The sequence below is a fragment of the Rhinatrema bivittatum genome, chromosome 1, assembly GCF_901001135.1.
Source record: "Rhinatrema bivittatum chromosome 1, aRhiBiv1.1, whole genome shotgun sequence".
NCBI lineage: Eukaryota > Metazoa > Chordata > Amphibia > Gymnophiona > Rhinatrematidae > Rhinatrema > Rhinatrema bivittatum.
This window is the reverse complement of record NC_042615.1, coordinates 169,661,482-169,685,724: the sequence shown is the minus strand read 5'-3', so window position 1 is coordinate 169,685,724 and position 24,243 is coordinate 169,661,482.

Genomic DNA, 24,243 nt, shown 5'->3' with positions numbered 1-24,243 from the left:
GGCAATATGACACTTGGTAAAAAAAAAAAACCCCCGAACATTATTCTAAACAGAGATTGAATGCATTACTGAATCAGGACAGTACTACTATAATTTGCAGTGTAGTAAAATGTATTCTGTATGTAAGGAGTGCTTAATTGTGGGATGGTAACATCAAAGGGACATTAATTCAGTTATTCACTTTAAGCTCAATTGACCCCCCTTTCTTAGACCTATGGAGTGTAAATTGCCTTATAGATTTAAGAAGGGTACTATGCTTAAAGCTGAAGATAACATATTGTAGTAGCTTAAAAAAGAGGGTGAGTTTGGAAGCCATTTCAGCAAATACAATGGTATTTTACATGCAGAAATGGGCTTTTTAAAAATCACACTTCCTGCAAGTGGGTAAATTTAGGTGAATAGTGCTACTAAACATATAAATTTACCTGCAGTGAGAAGAGGCATTTTAAGGGGGGCATAGTTGGGGAGGGCCTTGCACTGATGCATGTACATTTGGATTTTCAAAAGTGTGCACCTATTTTCTCACAAAAACACCCTTACAAAGTAGTAGGTGTAAATATGTGTGGGTAGCTTTCTTGTGATAATTTTCAAAATGAAGGTACATGGGTACTTTCATTTTGAAAATTGGGGCAAAGTCTGCAGGTAAAAAATACACACAAACTTTGCATCTTTGGGATTTGCACCAGTTTTCAAATGAAATGTATGAACATCCTTTGCCTTTGAAAACTCCCTGGGGAAAATGTACCCACAGATATTTATTTATGCTTTCTCTGTAGGTACCTTTTCCTTTGAAAATAATGCACATAGATTTGAAAATTTAATATATGTGTGATGTTGATCTAAATAAACCGTCAGAAATGCTTACTTCTTACCCAGCTAAAATTACATGCACCTTTGATACCCACACATAATTTATCTGAGTAGCAGTTGGTTAATTTTCAGTTTCTCTGTGTACATAGGTGTTCACCCACATAAATGACTTCTGAAAAATCCCCAATAACTTAATACATTTATTTGACTAGCTTTCAGGAGTTATTTTCTCTTCACCACAAAAAAATCCTTTATTTCTTCAGTTTCTATGGACACAGCAATTTCTCCTTCTATCCTGGGTTATCAACTGAGGGGGTCATTTTTCAAAGCGATTGCACGCAAAAAGGGACTTTTCACGTGCGATCCCTAAAAAGGGGCAGTGTCAAGACCAGAACAGGAGGAGTCTGGGCTGCACCGGGGCAGACGCCGTGAAGACATGGTGGACAGCGAAAAGGCAAGAACCCTTTTCGCTGCCTATTTCGCGCCCAATAGCACCACCTTTTATGATGGCGCTATTGGGTACAAAAGCCGGCAGGGATCACACCGCAGAGGTGCGATCACTGCCGGCTTTCGCAGGCCCACCCCCCGCTTCGCCCCCCTGCCCCCCTGTTCCACACGATTCACAACGCCGCTGTGTCTTAGAAAATCTAGGCCTTAGTCGAAATCAGAGATGAGATACTGGAGCTATGAGCCTTCATTCAAACTTCCTGGAATTTCCCCCCATTTCTTTTCCTCCTCAACATACCTAATCTGGTCATTTCAGAAATTGACATCAGCAGGGGGTGGGAGGGTGGGGCATGTGCCAGGGCTTCTTCTGGAACCATGAACTCATTCACCTTGAATCTGAGCACAAGGTGTCTCCCTTGGGGGATAACCATGACATTCTCACCCTGCCTGTTCAGCATTGCCAGGTCCCAGACAAGATAAAAATCTATCTGGGGACCTTCAGACTGCATGCTGATCCACTATGTTCTTTTCTTGAATTATATTCTCAAATTCAATATGTATTTTCCAATGTTTTTCCACCCTACCCACCCCACTGACTATATTATTATATTGATCATACTAGACAGCAGGCTTTGTTACGAGTGCGACCTCTGGCAGCTGTTACGAACTGAGGGCTTGGAGGCCTTTGACTATTGTTACAGGCGCAGAGGCGCAGTCATCTCTAAAGCAGGTGATGTGAGCCCTTGGGCCACGGCATGACTCAGGGAGAAGCCCCAAAGATACACCGCGGGAGGATAGTTGGTGCGAGCACGGGTAATGAAGAACCGGACAGGGCTGAAGCAAAGACAAGGAGACAAGATCTGACCCTCTACCAGACCTGCACGCCCCAGGATTACCAACAACGCAATGTTGATCGATGAACAGTCCTCCGACCGTTCCAAGCCCTTTTGGACCTGCCACTGGGTACGGCAAGAGGCGGCAGGCCAATAGGAGGACGAGGGCAGATGGAGTCCTTAGAACACAGAAGACTTAGACGAGGACTGAAGCGAGAACACTGTAGACGAGGACTGAAGTGAGGACACTAAAGACGAAGGCTGAAGCGAGGACTCTGTAGACGAAGGCGAGGATCAAGACACTGTAGACAAAGCAAGGATGTCAAAGCGCTGGATTGAGACTGTGACGCAGTGTGCCCTACACAGTCCACCCACGGGACTGGTCGTGGACCACGCTGGGCTCGTAGCAGACTCTAGGAGAGATGATGGAAGCTGATACCAGAACATGATGAAGATACTGAAGAGGTCTGCACTGGGGTGTGCCCTACACAGTCCCCCGTGGGACTGGTCGTGGACCACGCTGGCGCAGAGCAGGGTCAAACAGAGTCTTGACATGGATAGAATCAAATTGCAATAGGCTCCGAAGACCGGGACAAGATTCAAGCACAGGATTTGATTCTCAAGGATTAACTTAGGACTGAAGCAGAAGTCTTCCGGAGGGTTGCAGTGTGGAGATGAGGATGGCCTTTGTATCGTGAGGCGTCCTATACAGCCCACCCATGGGACTGGTTGCGGACCACGACAACGGCATGCCAGGAAAGAGGACATCAGGGAACCAAGGCATGGAGGCAGATGTGAAGACAAAGGCATCAGGAAAGACATTAGACATCAGAAGGTATGAACGAATAACATCAAGAACATGAAGATATCTGAAGACACGGAGGACGGACATCAGGAAACTGAAGATAACTGAAGGCATGGACGAAGGACATCAGGAACATGAAGACAACTGAAGACCAGGACGAAGGACATAGGGAACCTGAAGATAACTGAAGGCATGGATGAAGGACATCAGGAACATGAAGATAACTGAAGACCTGGACGAAGGACATCAGGAACATGAAGATGAAGCCATCAAAGCAGAATAAGACCACGGAGGACATGGACCGGTCAGAAGACACAGACAACTGTGAAACATGATCCGAAGGCCAGGAGTGACTGAAGAAAGGCCCTTTTATAGGGCTAAAGCAGGAAGTTGTCATCAGGTGGAGCCAGCAGCACTTCCTGTCACTGGCCCTTTAAATACTGTAAAGAGGCGCACGCCAGCGCCTAAGAGCAGGGCTGGAAGCAGAGACGAGCAGCACCACGGATAGCGGTGCTCTCCTGTACTTCGACTCGGAGGCGCAGGGAAAGGCAGGCAAGCTTCGGGGCGGCCTCCAGGCCACAGGGCAAGGACCCCAGCAATGACGTCGCGGCTCCACGCCGCAGACAGGAGCCAGCAGGAGCAGCTCCCTGCGGGACTCGGCGGCAGCTCCAGGTTGCAAGGAGAAGCGAGTGGACACGGCCCCCAGGCCGCACGTGAATGGCAGCGGTGGCCCGCCGTGGAGGGCCCAGCATCGGAAACAGCGGCCCAGGCTGCAAAGAGCGGACGGTGGTGAATGCCACATGAAGTGGGTCCCGGGAGCAGGGCCCAGCCGCAAGGGATAGAAACAGCGGCATCCTGCCGCATTTGAAGGAAGGTAGGGGATCTACCCACATACTGCGGGCAGATTCCCAAGAGTACCCCCCACTTAAATACCCCCTGCCCAAACTCCTATCAACAGCTTGGAAGGTTGGGGGAGCGTTCCGTATCATCAGGGGATGATTAAGTGTCCAAGGACAGAAGTTGAAAGGTTCTTGGCGAGTAAATGTAGTAATGGTAGTACTGTAACTGAAGAATGTTGAAGATCCAGGGAAGACGTAAACAAGTCACTGAAGACATAAGACAAGCAGGGCATGAGATTGCAGGACAGCAGGCTTGCCCTGCAGTATACTCCTGTTTAGAGGTCCATCCTGAATCTAAATGCTATAGTGGTGGAGAATGCAGGCTTCAGGAATGACATCCATGGCGTAAAGAATATGGTGCAGGAGAAGATGCAGGGTATGTGATAAAAGCTGAGGGACATGTGAAAAGAAATGCAGGCCCGGATTTCTGTGTGGAGGGAGATGCTGCAGTGTATGCCATTTTGCCAGCTGTTGCCCCCATGGAATTCTCTCTGTTATTTTATACCTACCTGAATGCTTCCCCCACCAGCCCTTACTGCACCATCTCCCTGAATGGTGCTTGAGTTCCATCTGCCCCATTGGCAGCTACCACTCTTGTTCTACCACTGCCCATGATGGTGGGGGCAGCATTCAGGTATGGATTTGGAGGGTGGCCTATCTGGAACACTCCTAAGACAGCAGCCAGTTCTTACATGCCAGGCATTGGCTCAGCAGGCTGTAGTTGGGGTGAGAGGAGAGCCGGTAGCCTAGGGTGCGGCTAGGAAATACATCGTAGGGTCAGTCTTCTCTTTCAGAGGTGGCGGAGGAAGTGTTACCAGGGACATCCTGACAAGAAGCGTGGAGGGAGCAGGAGTATCATCCGGATTCACACAGATGGGATGGGAGCAGTTCCTCGTATGCAGCAGAGCAGGAGGAGGTGACGAAAGAGTAGAGGTGTCAGATCAGGTAAGCACGATCATAAGGCGGCACAAATTCAACCCGGTCATAGCAAATGGAAGCGTTCGGCCCCCACCCTCAGTTCTCCATTGAGCATGTTATCTGGTTCTTCTAGTTCTTTGGAGCTGGGGCCCGTTTACCAAGCAATTTTGGAAGAAAGGCTGAAGCATGAAGCTGGGCATGGAGCAGTGGTGCCGTTGTCAGAATTATGGGAGAGTGTTCCCAGGCGACTCAGGAAGCGCATATGCAAGAGGAAGTATGTAAACATTTTCCAATTATTGGAAGGTAGACGTAGAGCCAAGAAAGGTAAGAAGAAGGGCAAGAAGAAGGCTAAGAAGGAAAGGCCAAAAATTCCTAAGGTCCCAAAAAGCACGAAGGTAGGCGGTCTAAGAAAGCTGTTAGGAAGAAAACAAGGGTTAGACGCCAAGGTCTTTTTCAAAACTTTATTGTGGTGGAGATATGGGCTGTAAGAATTCATACATCTCCACCACAATATAGTTTTGAAAAAGACCTTGGCATCAAAAATTCCTAAGAACATTGTGAATTGGGTCCGGGTTTTTTTACGATTGGCCAGTGTAGTCGGGCATTATGATCCGTTATAGTATGGCACTCTCCTCGCCTATGCTGATAATAGCGTAGGGGCATTCAAGGATTATGAAGGTTGGGCTTGGCTCAACTATGATGAAATATTTCGGGACAAAATGGCAGATAACCGCTACATGTCGTGGGGCAGCCAAGATATTCATCTGTAGCTAACACAAATGATGAATAAAGGAGCACGTTTTAGCAAAGATGTCGGAGCCATTAGTTGGGGGAACAGGGAGTGCATCATTTCAGGGGGAGGCGGCGGAGGATCAGCTTCCTTTTGAGCTGTCGGGCACGTCGTTAAACAGGGTACAGGGAACAAAGCCGCCACAGGGGGAACAGACGTATGTTGGCGGTTTAATAAAGTTTCCTGCAGGAAGATCACAACACCCCCGGTATCAGGGATAGGGCACTGCGTGAAGGAATATCACAATACTCCCGGTATCAGGGTTAGGGCACTGTGTGCAGGAAGATCACAACACCCCTGGTATCAAGGTTAGGGCACTGCGTGCAGGAAGATCACAACACTCCCGGTATCAGGGTTAGGGAACTGTGTGCAGGAAGATCACAACACTCCCGGTATCAGGGATAGGGCACAAGTTCTAGTCACATTGACTGATCACATTACTTTTTTTGTCAAGCTACCAACCGTTTCCATTTCCCATCCCCCCAACCATCACCTCAGTGGGAACCTTGGTAACATTAATAAATAAGAGGGCAGCCAGCCAATAGGAATACATATTCATTTGTAACTGACCTGAAAAGTGTCAATTTGTATCATTTTCTGTTAGTGCGCACTAACTCCCGTTAGTGCGCACTAACCCGATTAACGATTTTTTAACGATAAATCGTTAGAATTCCTATTGTATCATGTTCTTTAATGATTTAAGACGATTTTAAAATTATCGGACGATAATTTTAATCGTTGAAAAACGATTCACATCTCTACTGGTTATATAATTGATAGAATGGAATTATCAGATAAGAATGATTTCTTACTTTTTAATCTGTTCTAAAACAGAAATATATGTGTTGGTGTTATCTACTACAAAGAATTAGATTCTTTGGTAAATATTCTTATTTAGATGTAGCAGATTATTTTACTGATGTTGTATAAGGTGCATTGTTACCTGTTTCCTTTTGTTCTCTTTGTAGATTTTTTTTTTTTTTCAGTTTCCTACTTTTTTTTTTTTTTGTGTCCATATTTCTTAGGGTCAATATTTAAAAGCCATTAAGATGGATAACTGGCATATTCAGCCATTTATCTGGCTAAATTCAAGCAATAATTTGGCCAGATAAGTGGGGAGAAAACAGGGGGTGGGCAGGATCAATTTTGGGGAAGAGCGGTGTTAGCTGGCTAAGTTGTTTGGCTAATGCTGAAAACTTATCCGGATAACTCTGGTCAGGCCACAGACCTTTCCTAAAAATAGCCAGATAAATTTATCTGGCTATCTTTAACAAAGCTGGGTATCTTCAGCAACATGACCATACTATTGAATATACCCTGCTAGTTAACCAGATGTTCCATTTGGCCAGTCGCAGATGCATCCCATGACCAATCACTCTTACCTCTAGCCCTGGTCAAAGGGTGCCCTCTGATGCCCAATTGAAGATGCAGCAGACCACTGCATAGGCCCAACACACCACACTAGGGATGCCGCTCAGCTGAGTGGGGCATTCCTAAGCACTCACGTCCAGCTCAGGTAAATTAAATGCCCAGAGCAGAAAATCCACCAATGCACTATCGGATGAAATCACAGGCCCTCCCCTATTTAAGGTCTTCTCTGACCTGCCTCAGATGCTTCTGCAGTAGATCAAACTCCTCAGAGGAGCTGTTTGCCTCTGCATTTCTGTTTCCTCGATCTTATTCCTGGCCTTGATCTTGCATCTTGTCTTCATGTTCCTGGTTCCAATCTGTGTCTTTGGAATTCCTGTGTTTGTTACTGGTCCTTCTTCATTCTGGACTTTTCCTGAGTTCCTTTTTTGTGTTTTATCATCTGTCTTCAGTTTCCCATCCTGTTGTTCTGCCTTGCCTCACCCCCTTGGATTGACCTCCTGACTTGACTTTGGTTTGCACTCTTGGCTTTGTCTTAAGTTGGATTCCTGGATTGACTTCAGACTGTTTCTCGATGCTGCTTGCACTCTGCCTGCCTTGTGACTACTGCTTGCTCATTGTCTTGCTTGTACTCTGCCTGCCCAGACCTCATCCTGGATTTTGATGTTGCATGGACTCCACCCGCCCCATCCATAGCCTGCACCAATCTTTGCTGTCGGCTAGCTGCCCTAGCCATTACTTGAACTGACTCTGTTTCACTCCTACTGGCCTACAACACCTTCCTCGATGGATTTATCTCTTTCCAGTGACCCATGCTTAAGACCAGCTGGCTCCGGCTCCCGAGGGCTCAAGCTAAGGGGAATGAGGGCTGGTATTGTTGAAGTTCCTGTTGGATCTCTGCTCCAACCAGCTCCACTTGCCAATGGTGAGGACCTGCAGGGCTCCTCTCTGTGGGTAGTACCAAACTCACCTCAGTCCAGGGGTCCACTTCCACAACACCAGATAAAATTATCCATTCATTAGGCAAGCTAAACAGCAGTTGAAAATGGATCCCTTTGTTTCTGTTTATTTCTGTTAATTGTATCCTTTCCTCTCATTTTTTTCTCTAAATCTCTTTGTCTCTTTCTTTGTGACTTGCTGCTTCTGATTATGCATTTTTAGGTAGTTTCTCTCTAACTAGGATCTGATGTTGTAGTCTACATGTGCACACTTAGCTGTTATTATAATGGAAATGTGGTTTGTGAGCAAGGCTAAGGTTGCAGCTTGTGTACACAGGTTTGTCTTCCTACTGCATTTTGAGAGTTTGACTAGTTATAATTGTTAACATGTATAAATAGGGAACTCTATACTGCTTCTCTAGTTCTCTGTCTCTTTGCATCATCTCATGATCTTCTCTCAGATGTTTTTTCTCATTATTCTTTAATTAAATAATAGCATGCATTACTAACCCCTCTATTTTTCTGATATTGTTATTAGGAATACCCTTGATGTTGTCAACAATGGCTTAATGTACTTAGTTTGATTTAGGTTTAATGAAAGAACAAATAATTTAAAAATCCCTAATACCACTTTAGCACAGAGGAAATGAGTATTGTATAATATTGTATGTGTTCAGTGTAATAATCTACTCTATATTTCTCTTTCTTACTTTGTGTAGCATAGTAATTTTCCTGAAATTTGTTGTTTCTAGTAGCTATCTTAGCCAATTTTCCTTAATGCTAACTGTGGCTTTCCTATGCAACCCTCCAGGTCTTTCTGTTGATTATTTCTGACTTTCATCCAAAATTATTATGGCCTGAATTCATATTCTCATTTCTTATCTCTACCCAGTAAATAAATTGTTTTATAAAAATGTTTTATCATTTTCTCCAAAATATTAGTACTATATTCTTTTTTTTTTAATCAAATTTTCATCTACTGCTGGTATTTATTAGATGTGAATAATTTTGAGCACTTTAAAAAAATATTGTACTCTTATTTCACTGTTCTTTTATACAAAGTCTTTATTGCTTTCCCCTTTAAAATAGGGTTATGGAAATATCATGGGTTAAATATTAATGAGTATGGTGCCAAAGTGTTATATGCTGTGCAAAATCCCTATGAAAAACCTTTTTTATTTTCCTGGAAGAACTCAAACTTGGCTTTATATATGTCTGCCAAACTCTATTTAAAAGTGAAAAAGTAAAATTTGTATATAATCAATGAAGGAAGAATACAATTAGAAAATGCTTATTTTCATTCCTTTATCAGATTCCATGCAAACTGATAAAACAGGTTATCATCACAGACCAAGTACCTAAGCTTCTCTGAAGTGGCATAGATAAAATGCACACATTATATATGATCAAAAGATATGCATAACAAAGCAATTAAGAAATCAGAAGTCAGTATTTGCTACTCTATTTCAATATTCAGTAAATTCTTGTAACTAATATTAAATTCCTGTAACTAATACCGTATTCATAAGCTCAGAAGCTGCCTTTGTGATCTAACGGTCAACTTAAACAGTTAACTGTCTTATTTTTATATGATAAACTTCAGCATCTAACGATTATTTATTAATGTCCTAGCATTCTGTAACTGTACATCATTTTCGGTTCTCTTGCTTTTAGCTGTTACTGCCATTTGTTCTAGCTCTACAGCACAATCTCAAATTTTATGAGGCTGTTAGCATAACTAACAAAGGAATTCAAGTTAGAGTTCCTGAAATTTATGACAAATCCCTTCCTTTTTATGCTATCAGTTATCATAATCATAGCTAAGATCAACTACTGCAAAATCCTGGTAAAGCTCTTCCTGCATTCACTGCAAGTGGTGATGTTCAGGTATTCAGAAACTCCAAGGGTAGTGGAGGTGGCAAAACAGTCTCAACAGCCATGATGGTAGTAGAAGACACAGAGGAGGTTTTCCTCCTGCAGATAGACATAATGAATTGCACAAGAAATTAGGGATGTGAATCGTTTTAGGACGATTAAAATTATCGTCCGATAATTTTAATATCGTCTTAAACCGTTATGGAACACAATACAATACAGATTCTAACGATTTATCGTTATAAATCGTTAGAATCGTGAGCCGGCACACTAAAACCCCCTAAAACCCACCCCCGACCCTTTAAATTAAATCCCCCACCCTCCCGAACCCCCCCCCAAATAACTTAAATAACCTGCGGGTCCAGCGGCGGTCCGGAACGGCAGCGGTCCGGAACAGGCTCCTGCTCTGAATCTTGTCGTCTTCAGCCGGCGCCATTTTCCAAAATGGCGCCGAAAATGGCGGCGGCCATAGACGAAAAGATTGGACGGCAGGAGGTCCTTCCGGACCCCCGCTGGACTTTTGGCAAGTCTCGTGGGGGTCAGGAGGCCCCCCACCAAGCTGGCCAAAAGTTCCTGGAGGTCCAGCGGGGGTCAGGGAGCGATTTCCCGCCGCGAATCGTTTTCGTACGGAAAATGGCGCCGGCAGGAGATCGACTGCAGGAGGTCGTTCAGCGAGGGTTCCGGCGCCTCGCTGAACGACCTCCTGCAGTCGATCTCCTGCCGGCGCCATTTTCCGTACGAAAACGATTCGCGGCGGGAAATCGCTCCCTGACCCCCGCTGGACCTCCAGGAACTTTTGGCCAGCTTGTGGGGGGCCTCCTGACCCCCACGAGACTTGCCAAAAGTCCAGCGGGGGTCCGGAAGGACCTCCTGCCGTCCAATCTTTTTCGTCTATGGCCGCCGCCATTTTCGGCGCCATTTTGGAAAATGGCGCCGGCTGAAGACGACAAGATTCAGAGCAGGAGCCCGTTCCGGACCGCTGCCGTTCCGGACCGCCGCTGGACCCGCAGGTTATTTAAGTTATTTGGTGGGGGATTTAATTTAAAGGGTCGGGGGTGGGTTTTAGGGGGTTTTAATGTGCCGGTTTTTCGATTTTTCGATATTTTTCGATTTTTAACGATTTTTAACGATTTTTCACGATATTTTACCCCCCCAAACGGCAACAATACGATTCCCTCCCCCTCCCAGCCGAAATCGATCGTTAAGACGATCGAGGACACGATTCACATCCCTACAAGAAATACAATAATTAGAAGTATGAAATAAGCAATTTTTTCCCAAACCCCAAAACAAAGAAACAATACCCCAAATATCTGAATACCCATCAATTTTCAAACCTTGATCACTTGGTTCATGGGTCTGATTTGCTAAATCCTGCAGGGTATGGACTGATTTTGAAATGTTCCCTTATATATCAATATAGGTACAGCAGGAGGTATTAATCACTTGGCAAATACCTCCTTATTTGGCTAGATTAATATCCAATAGGGATGTGCAGCAGGGAAGGATTTGTCCCATTTGGTATTCGTATTCGTGGGGAGCCAAATCAGTTGCATCTGTTCTCGGGGGACCCCAATCCATTCATTAGTTACGTATGTATGTCTTTCACAAAAACACCCCCATCCCAATATTTTAAATTTAATTAACTACAAACCCCCACACTCATGACCCCCCCAAGACTTACCAAAAGTCCCTTGTGGTCCAGCGGGGGTCCTGGCGCGATCTCCTGCACTCGGGCTGTCGGCTGCTGGTATTCAAAATGGTGCTGATAGCCTTTGCCCTTACTATGTCATAGGGGCTACCAGTGCCATTGGTCGGCCCTTGTCACATGGTAGTAGAGATGTGCAATCGTTTATCACGAATTAGGCAATTACAACGAAATTGCCTAATTCTTCGTGGGTCGGGGGCCCCAAATCCCGAAAAGGATTTTCCCCGAACTTCGGGGAAAATCCGTTTTTCAGGTTTGTATGGGGAGAGGGGCACATTTTTTTTAAATTAAAAACCACCCCAAGCATTAAGATTAACTATAATACAACCCCACCCCCATCCGAATCCCTCCCCAAGACTAATTAACATCCCTGGTGGTCCAGCGGGGTCCCGGGAGCCATTTGTCCCTCCGTGCCCGGTGTGCCAGCCTCGCTCAAAATGGTGCCGATAGCCTCTGAACTACTATGTCACAGGGGCTACCAGCGCCATTGGTCAGACCCCGTCACATAGCCATTGGCGCCATCTTGTGCTCCTGCCATGTGACAGGGGCTGACCAATGGCACCGGTAGCCCCTGAGACATTGTATGGGCAAAGGCTATCGGTGCCATTTTGATTACTGGCAGCTGACAACAAAATCCCTCCCGGATACCTGCTGGACCCCCAGGGACTTTTGGCAAGTCTTGGGGGGGTCAGGAGGGTGGGGGGTTGTAGTTAAATTTAAAATGCTAGGATGGGTTTTTTTTTGTGAAACAAATACATACGTAACTAATGAATCGATCGGAGTAATGTTCGATGTAATTTGTAACTTTAGTTCTCTGTAAACCGACGCGATATGTACTAGTACATGAACATCAGTATATAAAACCCTTTAAATAAATAAATATATTAATTAAATAATTAAATAATAGCTGTAGCTATTTTCTAAGTCAACTTAATTAATAGCAGGTAATGGAATTCTCCTCCAAGAACTTATCCAATCCTTTTTTAAACACAGGTACACTAAATGCACTAACAACATCCTCTGGCAACAAATTCCAGACTTTATTTGTGCGTTGAGTGAAAAAGAACTTTCTCCAATTAGTTTTAAATGTGCCACATGCTAACTTCATGTAGTGCCCCCTAGTCTTTCTATTATCTGAAAGAGTAAATAACCGATTCACATCTACTTGTTCTAGACCTCTCATGATTTTAAACATCTCTATCATATCCCCCCGTCAGCCATCTCCAAGCTGAAAAGTACTAACCTCTTTAGTCTTTCCGCTTATCATTTTGGTGCCCTTCTCTGAACCTTCTCCATCACAACTATATGTATTTTATTTATTTATTTTTTCTATACCGGCATTCGCGATGAGTATCGCATCATGCCGGTTTACAATTAACAAGGGGTGCAGGAACACAAAATAATAATAAATGATAATAATAAACATTAACAGGTGCTGATAAAACGATTGCAGTTACAATAAAACAAGGGAATTACCCAACTTGGAAACGAGAAAGGGGCTAGGAATTTAACATAGAGAACAAGTATATCTTTTTTTGAGATGCGGCGACCAGAATTGTAGGGATGTGAATCGTTTTATGACGATTAAAATTATCGTCCGATAATTTTAATATCGTCTTAAACCGTTATGAAACACAATACAATAGAGATTCTAACGATTTATCGTTATAAATCGTTAGAGGGGGTCACGTGATGAGATGTAGCTGAACAGACGTGTCTGTTTCAGCTCCGTGCGCTCTCCTCCTGCAATCCACAGACATCTTTTTCAATTATTATCAGATTATCCTCACAAACCTCAGGTCTTGATTGTGGATGTCTATAGACACTTTTATGCTGCGTGGAGCGGGGAGTATGCCATTAAAAGGAAGCAAAAAAGAAAAAGAAAAAGCGGGGCCGGCGACTCACAAAATGGCGGACACCGCGAGCAGGCCGACTCCTCCGAATACCCCTAATACTGCGGCTCCTCAGACGGATCTCACCCTTACTGTTACGAACGCAGTAGTAGCGGCGCTTGATGGTCGATTCACAGAGCTTTCATCTCAAATGAAAGACCTAAAAGAATCATTTGCGGAACTACCACCTCGAATAGCCGAAATGGAATCCAGAATTTCTGAACTAGAAGACACTTCTCTCGCCACTCAGAGCAGGGTACAGGCCTTAGAAACCACGGTAGCTACCCAGGCAGAAAAGATTGATGACCTCGAAAACCGTACAAGAAGGAACAATATTCGGCTTTCTGGTATCCCCGAATCAGTAGGAGAAACCAACTTAGAGGCCATATTGGAAGCATGGCTCCCTACGGCACTGGGCCTTTCGGAGCTGGGCCGTGACTTTCGCATCGAGAGGGCTCACAGACTGGGACGGCGCAGAGAAGGAGAAAATCGTCCTCGCTTTATAATTGCGAAATTACTGAATTGGTCGCAGAAACAGCAAATATTTCAGGCTTACCGTACTAAACAGCCCCTGAAATATGAAGCGGCGGATGTTCGGTTATTTCAAGACTTCTCTGCCGCGTTGGCACAAAAGCGTAAGCAATTTAGTCCTCTATGTACTGATCTCTTTAACAAGAATATCAGATTCCAGCTTGCATACCCGGCCACCCTGAGATTCCGTTATGGAGGTAAGGAGCATGTTTTTACAACTGTAGAGCCAGCTAAGGAATGCATTGCCAAGATCGGGGAGGTCTAAACGAATCAGTTACGTCGTTGCAGGCGGTAAGCTCGTGAATCTTTCCTGAAGCAGATGAACCTGGACGCAGTATAGCGGGACTAGCCAGGCCTTTCTTTTTCTTCTATCATTTATTATTTATACCATGCGTGGCGGCTACGGGACGTTTTTGCTATTTTCTGGCAGAAACGGCACGATTTGAATCGAATGCGAATGACTGGTTACGCGTTTCCATACAGGACACTATCGGGGATATACCTGGGTTTTAGGTTTGCTTTACCAGTCCATCAGTGAGTGCCACGGGAGTTAATGAGTGGATGCATGACTGTGATATTCAGGCCCTGTGGATTGGAGAGCCACTGACCAGTCGCTAGCATCAACTTCTTTTTTTTATGTCATATGAGGCGGGCCGACAATTTGTTCTCGCTTACTGGATTTCACTCCCATGCAGTGATAGCTGGCATTATTACATTAACGAACCCCGCTGCTGCATGGTGATATTCAACAGGATACCTGGAGGATATATTTTAGTTTAGCCTGGTACCATCACCTTGAAGGTTTACAGCGGGCTCGGGAGGAATTGGAGGTCCACGCTGCAAAGACTCAAAATGGCACGCAGGACTGTTTTCTTTTGAACATTTCAGTGCCGCTATTGAACAGTCTCTCATTCGAGTGCGGTTTTTTCCGGCTCATATCTGCCAGAAGTGGGACATTTGGATCATCCTTTTTTCGCTTGCTTACTTCAACGGCTATCTTGCGGAAGAGGAATGTGAGAAAGCACGGACCATGTCACCGCCGATGAGCAGAATGCTGTTATGGTTAAGCTTGTTGATGTTTTTGTTTATATATCATACTTGATTGCAGGAGGTGGAGCGCACATCACATCGATAGTGAACTCCCCTGAGGTTTCCCTGTGAGAAGGGTCCTCAAGACATACTAGGTTAATGGGTAATGGGTTGGGGAGGGGGGGAGTTGGGGGATGGGGAAGGGAGGGTGGGAAGAACAAAAGGACGGCTTATGTAATCGGGGGAACTTGTGTAGGTTCTACAATTTGCTCTGGAGTATGCAGAGGGTTGGGACATGGGTCTATGGACTAGGAATGGGCTGGAGTATAGCGGATAAGGTTTGGAGGGAGGGCTTAGGCTGGGGAGCTCACCCTCAATCTTTCAGAGGGATATGTGTTACTCATTTCACTATTTCTGACTTGGTAGGAATCACATGAAATTTGCCAGCCTAAATGTCAACGGATTGGGAAATCCCATAAAGAGAACAAAGGTGTTGCAATTCTTAAAGAAAGCTAAGGTGCAGATTGCATGTATACAGGAAACTCATCTTACAGGGCTAGAGTCCAAAAAACTTAAGAGGGATTGGGTTGGTCAATGTTTCTTTTCTGCAGCTTGTGGGAAGAAGGCTGGAGTTGCGATATTGTTACATAAAAATGTGTCTTTCCAACTTCTTAAAGAAGTAACGGACCCAGAGGGGCGCTATATCTTTATCACTGGAAACTTAATGGGAAGGACATATCGATAGGGAATATCTATGGACCGAACACTCCTTCCTCACAATTTTTTGCCACTATTACTAATTTGTTTAATACTTATGGGACAGGTAGACAGCTGCTGCTAGGAGATTTCAATAGTGTACATGACCTCTCTTTAGATAGATCCTCTAGTAGGAACCATCGAACACAGCCCAGTGCACCCACTTTCATTAGTCAGATCTGTCGTAATTTGCACTTTATGGACTACTGGCGAGTGCTCCATTCTGAGGAGAGAGATTACACTCATGTCTCCAAGGCCCACGGGTCTTTATCCCGCATTGATTACATACTGGATAACTCGAGGTTATTTCCCCTTATCTCTGCCACGGGGATTGGTACTCCGGGGGTTTCGGATCATGCATTGATTTGGACTACTGTTGCCTGGGATGATAACATACCTAATAGTTCATGCTGGAAGTTCCCCGCCTATATCAAGGATGACACAGAGTTTAGAGAGTATCTTAAGATCAAGTGGTCTCAATTTTGAGATACTAATAGTCAACATCAGGATGTCCCTGAATTGTTTTGGCAAACAAGTAAAGCTGTTATGAGAGGAGAAATTATTTCCTTTCTAAGGTGTAGAAATAAAGTTCTGACGGCAAGTATTGTACACCTTGACTTCCAATTGAAGCGGGATAAACAAAACCTGGCTCAAGACCCTTCACAGGAAAATTGGGCCCAATATCACATGACATTAGGGAAGTTGCAGGCACAATTGCAACAGAGAGCCCTTAAGTCTTTTCAATTCCAAGAACACTCCTTTTTTCGCTTTGGAAATAAAGCAGGAAAGCTAATGGCGAATCTGGTTAGGACTAGACGTAGCAAAACATATATTGAAAAATTACACACACCACAGAACTCATGGGCATGTAGGGGTGATGAGATTTGTGAAGTCCTTCGTAAGTTCTATTCACAATTATATACCGAAGATCGATTGGGCGGCGTTTCTGAGGAACAGGCTTTTTTCGAGAGGCTGCATCTTCCACACCTGACAGAGGACCAATGAGTCGACTAAATACCCCTATTACGACGCAGGAACTTTTATTGGCGATAAAAAATAGCAAATCTGGGAAAGCACCTGGTCCCGATGGCTTTACGTATGACTTTTACAAAATCTTGGGGGAGGAGGTGGTTGTTCCCTTACAGTCGTTTCTTCATTCGGCTCTAGTTACGAGTCGATTTCCCCCTGACTTCAACAAAGCATATATTACCGTACTCCCTAAACCAGGTAAAGATCCACAATTGGCTGCGTCTTATCGCCCTATCTCCCTGTTAAACTGTGATTTAAAATTACTGGCCAACGTGTTAGCCACGCGGTTGGGTAGAGTGCTACCAGATTTGATATCCCATTCCCAGGTTGGATTTGTGAAGGGACGTGCATCCAGCTCTCACATTGCTAAATTACTAGCGGCCATGGACTATTGTCAGACTCGCCACCTTCCTTCTATGGCTGTGAGTTTCGACTCAGAAAAAGCCTTTGATCGGGTTTCCTGGGATTATCTTTTCTCTGTCTTAAAACGATTTGGTATACAGGGTAATCTTCTGGATTATATCTCCCTCCTGTATACCAATCCTTCTTCCCACATCTTTGCAAATGGCATGCTTTCTCAAGCATTTACTCCGCATAGAGGGGTAAGACAAGGTTGCCCTCTCTCACCATTATTATATATCCTTGCTATAGACCCGCTGCTTCGTTCTATAGCGCTAGACCCGCAGATCACAGGCCTAGACATCGGGGGACAATCCTTTAAGACAGCAGCGTTTGCTGATGACATACTGGTCTTTCTAACCAACCCTAAACAAGCTCTACCTCGGGTTCTAGACCTTCAGGTACAATATGGCAGGTTTTCTGGTTTGAAAATTAATAAAGATAAATCAGAGGCGTTGGATATAGGGGGGCAGTTACATCTTACTTGGGGATCTGCTTTTCCACTTAAATGGGCGCGGGGAAGTATAAAATATCTGGGCATACAAATCACGAACCATATCCCTAACCTCTATCGGGCAAATGTACAGCCGGCATTGGACAGTATGCAGAGACGATTGTCCAATTGGCAGAATCTCCCATTGTCACTGACGGGCAGGATCCAGTTGATCAAGATGGTTGAACTGCCAAAATGGCTGTACATACTTCAGATGCTTCCTGTTTGGCTGACAAATGCAGATGTACTAGCTATTAATAAGATTCTGCGTAGATTTATCTGGAAAGGTACGAGGGCGAGATTAGCATGGAATCACTTAACCCGTAAGAATGAGGAGGGAGGCCTAGCTTGTCCGGACTTTAGACAATATAATCTTCTCTGTATGCTGCGGCACATTAGGGACTGGCTTCTAGGCACTGAATATTTTTCCCCCACGAGCTTCTTGCGGGCATGCTTACAGGGTATTTCTCTGGCAACAGTGATCCAATTAGATTCTGCATACTTACCGAAAGATTGTAAACACTTGTTCTTGGTACAGATGGGTCGGAAGGCATGTGCGTACTTGTGTAGGCGATTGGGCATTAGTGTGCTTCACACGGCCTTTTTGCCTATTAGTGGAAATCCTCAGTTTCCCCCGGGGATGGAACATGTAGTTTTTCAACAATGGGCGGCCAAAGGCCTTACACATGTACTACAGGTGGTGCAGTCAGGCACTAATTACTTGCACAGCTTTCAGGAACTTCAAACGCTTTATGACCTCCCCTCTCATGATTTTTTTGCGTTCCTCCAACTCAGACATTATGTCCAAACTCATGGATTGCACATGATGCTACACTTGCATAGAACACAACTAGAGGGGCTATTGGGCTTCAACTTTAGATGGAAGATGTCTTGCTCTACATTTTCTAAAATCTTCCATCATCTGATAGGGTCAACGGCTTTTGAGGTTATCAGTGAAAAATGGAAGGGAATCCAAGAAGTGCGGGTAACTCCATTTATTATCAAAACATATTTACAAAACATAAAACGCATCACTGACAATGTAATCTTAAGGGAGCTTCAATTTAAATTCATATGGCAACTCTACATTACAAAAGATATCGCATTTAAACTGGGCCTCAGTGACTCCTGTAAATGTCTAAAATGTAATAAGGACCGGGGAGATATCCTTCATAGCTTCTGGTCCTGTGATGAGATTCATGCCTTTTGGGTCCGTATTCAGCTGCATTGTTCTACGGTGTGGGAGACGGACATTCCTTTGAAGCCGCAACTGTGGTTGTTGGGCTGTGATAAACCGCAGTCTGTTCCCTTGGACAGTCATTTAACTTTATTTGTGAACAAGGCGGGATTAATGGCTAAACAGTCTATTTTAACAAACTGGATTTCTGACACACCCCCGCAGTTCCAACACTGGTTGAACAAGATGATTAAATTAGCCACCTTTGAGGGTATGACTGCTAATACACAAAATAATAGGAAAAAAGAAGAATATTCCAAAGTCTGGGGACCATTCCTTACACAACTGCACAGAGATGTTACGCCACCTTAGGCTGTTGTTAACGTTTGTTAACGTTTGTTTTATTGTTTTACTGTTTCACCCTATGCATATGTACTAATAGTGGTACCCTTAGCAGAACAGATTATCGTATAGCATAGCTGTCTGAACCGGGGGGGGGGGGGACGGGGAGATGGGCTGTTGGGGACGGGGGTTTTTTTTTTCTTTCTTACTTTCTTACTTTCTTATTTTCTTTTGGACAATGCAGTTTCCACAGAATGCTCTTGTTCGCCCTAGACCAGGCAGAAACTAGAAGGACTAGAGACAATTTCAGATCTGTTGCAATTTGAACGTGTCACTATTTTTCTTTATATTTTTCTTTATATTTGAAGTTAGTTTTGATTTCTCAACCGCTATTACCAAATGTTGTATGTGATACCTTGCTTTTGTGGTCTTCTGTATTCTGAGAACTGTATGTCTATTTATTCATAAAACCTAATAAAAAGATATAAAACAAAAAAAATAAATAAATAAATAAATAAATCGTTAGAATCGTGAGCCGGCACACTAAAACCCGCTAAAACCCACCCCCGACCCTTTAAATTAAATCCCCCACCCTCCCGAACCCCCCCCCAAATAACTTAAATTACCTGGTGGTCCAGCGGCGGTCCGGAACGGCAGCGGTCCGGAACGGGCTCCTGCTATTGAATCTTGTTGTCTTCAGCCGGCGCCATTTTCCAAAATGGCGCCGAAAAATGGCAGCGGCCATAGACCAACAGGATTTGACGGCAGGAGGTCCTTCCGGACCCCCGCTGGACTTTTGGCAAGTCTTGTGGGGGTCAGGAGGCCCCCCCAAGCTGGCCAAAAGTTCCTGGAGGTCCAGCGGGGGTCAGGGAGCGATTTCCCGCCGCGAATCGTTTTCCGTACGGAAAATGGCGCCGGCAGAAGATCGACTGCAGGAGGTCATTCAGCGAGGCGCCGGAACCCTCGCTGAACGACCTCCTGCAGTCGATCTCCTGCCGGCGCCATTTTCCATACGGAAAACGATTTGCGGCGGGAAATCGCTCCCTGACCCCCGCTGGACCTCCAGGAACTTTTGGCCAGTTTGGGGGGGGGGGCCTCCTGACCCCCACAAGACTTGCCAAAAGTCCAGCGGGGGTCCGGAAGGACCTCCTGCCGTTGAATCCTGTTGGTGTATGGCCGCCGCCATTTTTCGGCGCCATTTTGGAAAATGGCGCCGGCTGAAGACAACAAGATTCAATAGCAGGAGCCCGTTCCGGACCGCTGCCGTTCCGGACCGCCGCTGGACCACCAGGTACTTTAAGTTATTTGGGGGGGGGGGGTTCGGGAGGGTGGGGGATTTAATTTAAAGGGTCGGGGGTGGGTTTTAGCGGGTTTTAACGATTTTAGCGGGTTTTAACGATTTTAACGATTTATCACGATATTTTACCCCCCCCCCCAAACGGCAACAATACGATTCCCTCCCCCTCCCAGCCAAAATCGATCGTTAAGACGATCGAGGACACGATTCACATCTCTACAGAATTGTACACAGTATTCAAGGTGCGGTCTCACCATGGAGCGATACAGAGGCATTATGACATTTTCCGTATTATTCACCATTCCCTTTCTAATAATTCCCAACATTCTGTTTGCTTTTTTGACTGCCACAGCACATTGTACTGACGATTTCAATGTGTTATCCACTATAACACCTAGATCTCTTTCTTGGGTTATAGCACCTAATATGGAACCCAACATTGTGTAATTATAGCATGGGTTATTTTTCCCTATATGCATCACCTTGCACTTATCCACATTAAATTTCATCTGCCATTTGGATGCCCAATTTTCCAGTCTCACAAGGTCTTCCTGCAATTTATCACAATATGCTTGTGATTTAACTACTCTGAACATTTTTGTGTCATCTGCAAATTTGATTATCTCACTCGTCGTATTTCTTTCCAGATCATTTATAAATATATTGAAAAGTAAGGGTCCCAATACAGATCCCTGAGGCACTCCACTGTCCACTCCCTTCCACTGAGAAAATTGTCCATTTAATCCTACTCTCTGTTTCCTGTCTTTTAGCCAGTTTGCAATCCACGAAAGGACATCACCACCTATCCCATGACTTTTTACTTTTCCTAGAAGCCTCTCATGAGGAACTTTGTCAAACGCCTTCTGAAAATCCAAGTATACTATATCTACCGGTTCACCTTTATCCACATGTTTATTAACTCCTTCAAAAAAGTGAAGCAGATTTGTGAGGCAAGACTTGCCCTGGGTAAAGCCATGCTGACTTTGTTCCATTAAACCATGTCTTTCTATATGTTCTGTGATTTTGATGTTTAGAACACTTTCCACTATTTTTCCTGGCACTGAATTCTGGCTAACCGGTCTGTAGTTTCCCGGATCGCCCCTGGAGCCCTTTTTAAATATTGGGGTTACATTTGCTATCCTCCAGTCTTCAGGTACAATGGATGATTTTAATGATAAGTTGCAAATTTTTACTAATAGGTCTGAAATTTCATTTTTTAGTTCCTTCAGAACTCTGGGGTGTATACCATCCGGTCCAGGTGATTTACTACTCTTCAGTTTGTCAATCAGGCCTACCACATCTTCTAGGTTCACCGTGATTTGATTCAGTCCATCTGAATCATTAACATGAAAACCTTCTCCATTACGGGTACCTCCCCAACATCCTCTTCAAGTAAACACCGAAGTAAAGAAATCATTTAATCTTTCCACGATGGCCTTATCTTCTCTAAGTGCCCCTTTAACCCCTCGATCATCTAATGGTCCAACTGACTCCCTCACAGGCTTTCTGCTTCGGATATATTTTAAAAAGTTTTTACTGTGAGTTTTTGCCTCTACAGCCAACTTCTTTTCAAATTCTCTCTTAGCCTGTCTTATCAATATCTTACATTTAACTTGCCAATGTATATGCTTTATCCTATTTTCTTCTGTTGGATCCTTCTTCCAATTTTTGAATGAAGATCTTTTGGCTAAAATAGCTTCTTTCACCTCCCCTTTTAACCATGCCGGTAATCGTTTTGCCTTCTTTCCACCTTTCTTAATGTGTGGAATACATCTGAACTGTGCTTCTAGAATGGTATTTTTTAACAATGACCACGCCTCTTGGACTTTTTTTACTTTTGTAGCTGCTCCTTTCAGTTTTTTTCTAACAATTTTTCTCATTTTCTCAATGTTTCCCTTTTGAAAGTTTAGCATGAGAGCCTTGGATTTGCATACTGTTCCTTTTCCAGTCATTAAATCAAATTTGATTATATTATGATCACTATTGCAAGCGGCCCCACCACCGTTACCTCTCTCACCAAGTCCTGTGCTCCACTGAGAATTAGATCTAAAATTGCTCCCTCTCTCGTCGGTTCCTTAACCAATTGCTCCATAAAGCTATCATTTATTCCATCCAGGAATGTTATCTCTTTAGCGTGACCCGACGATACATTTACCCAGTCTATATTGGGGTAATTGAAGTCTCCCATTATTACCGCACTACCAATTTGGTTAGCTTCCCTAATTTCTCTTAGCATTTCACTGTCCATCTCACCATCTTGACCAGGTGGACGGTAGTATACCCCTATCACTGTAGTCTTCCCTGATACACAAGGGATTTCTACCCATAAAAATTCAATTTTGTATTTAGTCTCATGCAGGATGTTTATCCTGTTGGACTCTATGCCATCCCGGACATAAAGTGCCACACCTCCTCCCGAGTGCTCCTCTCTGTCATTGCAATATAATTTGTACCCCGGTATAGCACTATCCCATTGGTTATCCTCTTTCCACCATGTCTCTGAGATGCCAATTAAGTCTATGTCATCATTTACTGCTATACATTCTTATTTTCCCATTTTACTTCTTAGACTTCTGGCATTAGCATACAAACATTTCAAAGTTTGTTTTTTGTTTGTATTTTCATTCTGCTTTTTAATTGATAGGGATAAGTTAGAATTTTTTAGCTCAGGTGAGTTTTTAGTTGCAGGCACTTGGACTACTTTTCTAATTATTGGGACCTCACTGTCAGGATGCCTTAATTCTAATGCATCATTAGTATCCTTTAAAGATACCTCTCTCCGAACCATGCGCTGCTGAGCGACTGTCGGCTTTCCCCTTTGTTCTAGTTTAAAAGCTGCTCTATCTCCTTTTTAAAGGTTAGCGCAGGCAGTCTGGTTCCACCCTGGTTAAGGTGGAGCCTATCCCTTTGGAAGAGTCTCCCCCTTCCCCAAAAGGTTCCCCAGTTCCTAACAAAACTGAATCTCTCTTCCTTGCACCATCGTCTCATCCACGCATTGAGACTCCAGAGCTCTGCCTGCCTCTGGTGACCTGCGCGTGGAACAGGAAGCATTTCAGAGAATGCTACCCTGGAGGTTCTGGATTTAATCTTTCTACCTAAGAGCCTAAATTTGGCTTCCAGAACCTCCCTCCCACATTTTCCTATATCGTTGGTGCCCACATGTACCACGACAGCCGGCTCCTCCCCAGCACTGTCTGAAATCCTATCTAGGTGACGCGTGAGGTCTGCCACCTTCGCACCAGGTAGGCATGTTACCAGGCGATCCTCACGCCCACCAGCCACCCAGCTATCTAATTTCTAATAATCTTATCACCAACTATGACGGCCGACCTAACCCTTCCCTCCTGGGCAATAGGCCTTGGGGAGATATCCTCAGTGCGAAAGGACAATGCATCATCTAGAGAGCAGGTCCTTGCTACAGGATCCTTTCCTGCTACACCTGGTTGGTGCTCTCCCATCATGAGACCTTCTTCCTCCAAGGCAGCACCAGGGCTGCCAGTCTGAAGTTGGGACTTGACTACTATGTCCCTGAAGGTCTCATTTATATACCTCTCTGTCTGCCTCAGCTCCTCCAGGTCTGCCACTCTAGCCTCCAGAGATCAGACTCGTTCTCTGAGAGCCAGGAGCTCTTTCCATCGCATGCACATGTACAACTTCTCACCGGTGGGTAAAAAATCATACATGTGACACTCAATGCAAAAGACTGGGAAGCCCCCCTCTTGCTGCTGGACTGCTGCCTTCATCTCAATTTTGATCAGTTCCTAGTTAAATTTTAGGTTGCTATGGGAGTAGAATGTGTCTAACTTCCTTTAAATGTATTAGTGAATTCACTATGTGTCTGGTAGTGGCCTACCAGGGTCTGATCGAATTCTTAATAAAGTTTTTGTTGATTTTTTTTTTTTTTTTT